Source organism: Python bivittatus, unplaced genomic scaffold (assembly GCF_059951505.1).
Source record: "Python bivittatus isolate LINGU-HERP-01145 unplaced genomic scaffold, Pbiv_v1 ctg000840_np1212, whole genome shotgun sequence".
Taxonomy (NCBI): Eukaryota; Metazoa; Chordata; class Lepidosauria; order Squamata; family Pythonidae; genus Python; species Python bivittatus.
The window spans coordinates 33,049,961-33,056,219 of NW_028277113.1; the positions used below are offsets into that span (position 1 = coordinate 33,049,961).

At 35.7% G+C, this 6,259-nt stretch overlaps 1 long non-coding RNA gene across 1 annotated transcript in view; it reads right to left on the minus strand.

Annotated features, from left to right (window-relative positions):
• Nucleotides 1-6,259, minus strand: part of LOC148213724 (uncharacterized) — a 136,561-nt gene that overhangs the window by 80,328 nt on the left and 49,974 nt on the right. The window lies entirely within an intron of this gene.

Here is a 6,259-nt window from a genome sequence, read left to right on the forward strand (position 1 = left end):
TTTGAATTCAATAGAACAAGCGACATGGCCAGAAGAAGTTTATAACACCTCAAAGGAAGAAAGGATCAGAGGCCAACAGCTAGGTCATATGTCAACACAACAACAATTTTGCAGGAAGAGTAAACAAAATAATCATCAGAGTCAAATCCAAAACAAGGATAAGCAACACAGTTGACAAGAAAACAATATGAAGATATCTACAATTAAATGTATATCTTGGAACATTGCTGTATGGGCGGATGAATGAATAGATGGGGGATTCTTTCATTTTTTACAAGATTATGACATGATTTCTCTCCAAGAAACCTGGTTGGTGGAAAATAATGTGACCTGGTTATATGTGTTTTTATAAATGGGCCAAGAGGGGCCAAAGGATGGTGCGTGCCAAAGGGGGTTTAATGAGCCTAATTGCAGTACATCTGGATGTGAGAATAGAAGAAATAAAACTTGGAAATTATGATATAGATGAAATCCAAATACTGAGGCTGAAATTTAAAGGGAGAATGTTAATATGTGTTAACATTTATGCCCCACCCAGACAACAGGCTAACTGGGATAAACTGGAACAGTCTTTAATTGATACGTTACAGTATTCCACAAGTGTAGATTTAATTATTTGTGGGGATTTTAACGCTAGAATTGGCCCAGGTTTGGAAATATTGAACTTAAAAGATAAAGGCCTATTTGAAATGGAGGCCATTTTCCCCCTGGGCCATATGTCATATGATAAGATTCAGAATAAGTGTGACTTAGTACTCAAACTGATCTATAAATTACAAATGGTCAATTTACACGGATCACAATAGGATCAATCCAGGGGCTCATATACATCAGTCACTCATAGAGAGGGAGCTGTTGTTGATTATATATTTATATAGCTCTCATTGATCCCATTAGTACAGTATTTTAATATTATAGATAGACCTGAAAGTGATTATTTACCAATTGGCCTGGATTTAACGTGGGTTTGTGGAAATAATGTAGCACAAGAGAAGCATAATATAGACAGTACTATAAAAAATCAGAAATGATTAAAGCGGACACTCCCCTTGGCTGAGTTGTAAGATCAACATTATACAGTCCAACGATGTTACAAAAGAGGCTTACACTTATTCAAAATATTGGAAATGCAAATAGCATATATGAGGTGGTGGCTGGCAACCTTAAACCACTTGTGTGTAAAACATGGCAAGGGAAAACGAATAAAACCAGAATGTTATGGTTTAACCATGAATGTAGACGTGAAAGAAAGGAATTAGCCAGACTTATCAGACAAATTAAGAAGGATAAATAATTTGATAGGGTAGAGGCACTGAGGGATAAATGCCGAAAATATCAAGCATTGATTTGGAGGAGTAAACAAGATTATTATAAAACACAGTGGCAAGGACTAAGACCCTCATGTTTGCAAAACAACGATACGAAATTCTGGGAACTAGTTTCCCTAGGCCAGAGAGAAATAAAGTAATGATAGAAGCTCAGATTACACTGGAAGATTGGATAGCTTATTTTAAGAATAAATTTGAAGATACTAGTATATCAAACCAACAGCTAATGGGTATTGATATATTAAAAACATCTCCAAAATGGCCCCCTGTAACTGTGGCAGAAGTTAAAAGAATAATTGCACAACAGACAGCTGGTAAAGTCCCGGGAGAGGACATGTTAACTCCAGAAATCTTTAAGGCATTTCCCGATTGGTGGGCCCCTATACTCGCCTCTTTGTTTACCTATATCAACGCCACTGGTCGATTATCTGTAGGTTGGAATAATAGTGTAGTAATCCCAATATATAAAAAGGGAGATACTACAAATCCAGCTAATTTTTTACCTATAAGTCTTACTGACATAGGGTGCAAGCTATATACAAAACTACTATTGTTGTTCAAGAAAGAAATGTCTAGAAATTGCAGTTCTAGCTCAAGTTTTAGAAACGGTCCCAATTTCTAGTGAAGCTTCTATGGAGTTCTTTTGCTAGAGAACTTTTTCGCTCCCCCCACCATAAGCCCAGTGCTTTCACAACCTTCTCCCACCCAGCTGCAACCTTTTCATACTTACCTACCCTAAAAAGTATTGGGGTGGTAGAAAGGGAGAAATAAGCGATTCTGTCAGCAGAAAGCTGGCTTTAATTTCAAGACCATCTTCTGATAATCTAATCTCATAATCTACTATGATTAGCCCTTTTTGCTTAAATCAAATATGGCATGATCTAATAAATATTTAAACGCATTGAATTGTAGCATAGATCTTCAGCTGATTTCCTTCTAAGAAGACAAAATGGTGTTTTAATGTGAGCAGCTATTTATTCAGATGAACAAACGGAAGATTTATGATAATATACTCAGTGTTATCTATTAGCACATCTTAATGAGCATCTTTTTTGGATGCAACTTTATCAGAATGCATTACACTTTGAATTACAGCAAAGTTCCCTCAATCTGAAGGCTTGGAGGAAAAGAAAGGAAAAAAATAATCCTTTGCATTTTTAGCTACCCACTATTTTTTTAATGAAATATAATTTAGGGTTGGATCTGGATTATACTCAGATTATTATGCACATCTACATATATTGTTACTTAAAAAGAATTATGCATAGCTATTGGTAAGTATGCATTTTAATAGGATTGGAATGGATCCAATCTTAGGAAAACCAATTTTTTGACTCATCTCTAAATTTTGATTCTACAAATGTATGTGGGAAAATATTTAGGAAAAAAAATGAAATGTCTTATAATTCAGGGCAACCAAAAACATATACCCTGTCCCACAAGAGGAACAGTGATTTCCATGATTGTAGCAGCAAAACAGAAACAAGCATTCTTTTGTGACCATGATTAACTTCGAAAAGTGGAGCCTGTAAGAAGGATAATCCCAGACAATCATATGTAACACATGCAGTTTTCTAACAATGATGAGTCGGTCAATAGACAGGGCCAAGCCACTTAGGAATTTTAAATAAGATCCAGTATACTCTGGAATTAAGTGAAGAAACAAACTGGAAACAAGAAAACGTCTCCCAAAATAGGAAAATTGGAAAATGAAAAGGTTACCCTAATTGTCTTCATACATGAAACTTCTCCTCCAAGGCCCTTCTCAGGTTCTTGTACCATGCAAGGTAGGGAAAGCTGTCAGTCAAAGAAAAGGCCTTTTCCAAGGAGGCATCTTGGTTTCAACTGCTAGCCCCAGCGTTGCTTCTAGGAATCTATCCTGCTGCCAATTTAGCATTTAGGGAAGGGACCTGACACGTTCTCAAACTCCTCTATTCAGTTTAAATCCTCAGCTGGGTTTGTTGCTTTTCTGGAGCTCCTCATGATTTATATTCTTTGGATTACTTATTTGGGTATTTTTAATTTATGCATCTGAAAATTTTCTTTGTTGTATTTTCAGAACTTGAACATCTCCCTGGGAATGTGAGCTATAAACTCCTCTAAATGAATGAATAGCAATCATCCATTTAAATAAGTTATCATGCCCCTGATTTCTAATGACTAAGCCTCACACAAGCATGTCATACATTTATTCTAAGGATACTTCTATTACAAATGTGCCACTAATATTTGTAATTTCTGTCACAATAGCCATTAATATCCCTCACTGGGCTGGTGCTCCATTTAGCTGTGTCTTGGCCTCCTGAACCCCAGAGGGACTGGTTTCTAAATGCCACTCTAGTGCTACAGGAGATGAGACCTCACCAGCTAGAGAGACAAAACAGATATATTCGTGCAGATGTTTCCATCCAGCTGAGCAACTGAGCACTAGGATCATGTGACAGATGCATGAATGTATCACATGAGAAGCCTGGCAGTTGGCAATCCTGAAGAGACAGCTCACTTCCCAAAATACTTTCAACTTGTTATAGCACATTTGCAACTATTAAAAGAGCTATAATCATAATGACAAAGACATTCATTTGAAATTGTGCCCTATCAAAGCTTTTACAAAACAAAAGCATTCTCGCTCTAAAATGAATTACATTGTCCTAAATCTTAAAACTTTACCTCAAAACGGAGTAGTGCTTTTGTCTATGTTCCAGCATCAAATTCAGAAAAATACCATTTCCTCATGAATTACAATTTTCTATAAAAGATAATCATATTAAAAAGGCACTCAGATAGATCATACCTGAATGAGATCTCCTTAAGAATTATTTTTAAATATTAAATGCATTATAGTGTAATCCTTCCTTAGATAAGCAAAAGCTTATTGGATTGGACCCAAACTGGAAAGGATGTTTTACTGAAAAATGAGATTCCAGCAAGGAAAGAAGTGGGGAGATGTTTGCTAATTCTGCCTTCTTCTTTCTGTAATTTACTGTATTACCTTTCATATTGTCACAGAGGTTCTTTGGCTAGGAATGTAAAATAATTTAATCACTGATTCTTTTGGAAGCAGATCTGAATATTTTGTTTTTCTGGATTTCTCAGAGTAACAAAACCTACCATTAAAATACTATCTTTCTCCAATCAAAATCGGCCAACTCAAGTTTTTTTTTAAAAAAGTATACTACTGAAAGTTACATATAAACAGTGGTCATTGTTTTTAGAAAAAATTACATTAAGAAAGCCAGTAATATGCAAACCTTCCCATAAAATAATAAAAAGATGATTTGCATGTTAGAAGTGGTATTCTAGCAAAGTAGTAATAACACATAGGGGAAGATGCTTATACAAAATGCTGGTAGGTGATATGATGTGTTATGATGATGTGGTCCTTCAGGTCTTCCAACAGTGCATCCATCTCCATTGTAATTGCGTCCACCTTGCTGCTGGTCATCCTCTTTTTCTACTTTCTTCCCAGTATTATAGACTTTTCAAAAGAGCTAGATCTTCACATAATTTGGCCAGAATGTGATAATTTGAGGCTGGTAATTTGTTCTATGATCCATTTTTTTATTTTCTTGGCTATCGTGGCATTCTCAGGAGTCTTCTCCAACACCAAAGTTCAAAAGGATCAATCCTCTTCTATCCTGCTTCTTCAAATCTTCTATCCTGCTTCTTCAAATTATATAGTTATAAATATTTGTATGCCTTTCCTTCCACGCTCCTTCTCCTTTCCCCTCTGTTTAGACTCTTTAATTGATTAATACCTTTTACATAGCCAAAGCAAAAGTTCTTGTTGCTGTTAATTTCTTTTGGGAAAGACAGTGAAATGGGCTGGAATGGATTGAAAGAAAAAAAAAACACTTTGGGAGGGTTTTCAAAGAGGATGTGAAATGGAAAACTTGGGATCAGTTGTTTAAAATGAATTATTCTAGCAATACAATTAATTAAATCAAAATTAAAAATAAGTTCTTTGCTTCTCACTTCAGAAATTTACTGTCCTGTTCTACATATGTTTACTTTGAATGAAAATCCACTGTGGCCGATGATTATTTTCAAGTGTGCATGCACTGAATCACAGACTAAGACTTGGAAGGTGGATAAGAATACAAGAGAGAGATGGCTTAAGGTGCTTACAAGAAGAATGGCAAACTTTCCATGGCAATGTGATCTTGTGTGGCACGATGAATTATCATTGGAACTAGCTGTTGCCTAATTTAGATACATCTCTGCTTACAATCATTTTCTGCTGGAGATGCAACTCAAAATATTTATCATGTGACTGGTTTTGTCCCATTATTGTCCTATTTTGGACAGATAGCAAGAGGGTTGTTAATCATCTTCCTGGCTATATCGCCAATATATAGACATCAAGAAACTGCACCTGGTTTTCAGCAACAGATTGTTGATATCTGTTGTTTTTCAACATTTTAATTAGTGGTGTTGTTCTGACAGAGACTTTCGAAGAATATGGGTTACATTTTTGGAAGTTGTTCTGTTTATAACACAGGTTTCCAAGCTTTTTCCCTTTTCTTTATTATCATGATTATTAATTCTGAAGTTATTTTATATTGTTAATCCCACTGTATATATCTATTATTTCTGTTAATTAGTTCAGCATAATAAAATTAAGTTGATAATAGAGGAAATTTCGGGGATGGTTTCTTTTAATCTATTATAAAACATGATGGACCAGAATATGATCCTTCTACTGCAGACAGTAAAAAGCCCTGGATTTATTGTTTCCTCTCAGCCCTACGTGCTATCCCTGAGAGCATCTTGTCACGAGATGTGGGAAGGCAGAATTTTAAAGACCGTCTTTCTGCCCTGTTTCTCCCAGCAGGAGTAGAACTCGACTCGGCTAAATCTGGATCTAACCCAACTGCTCCAGTGCCTAGCATTCATCCCAGTAAGAAAGGATACCTGGTTATATGTTTTCT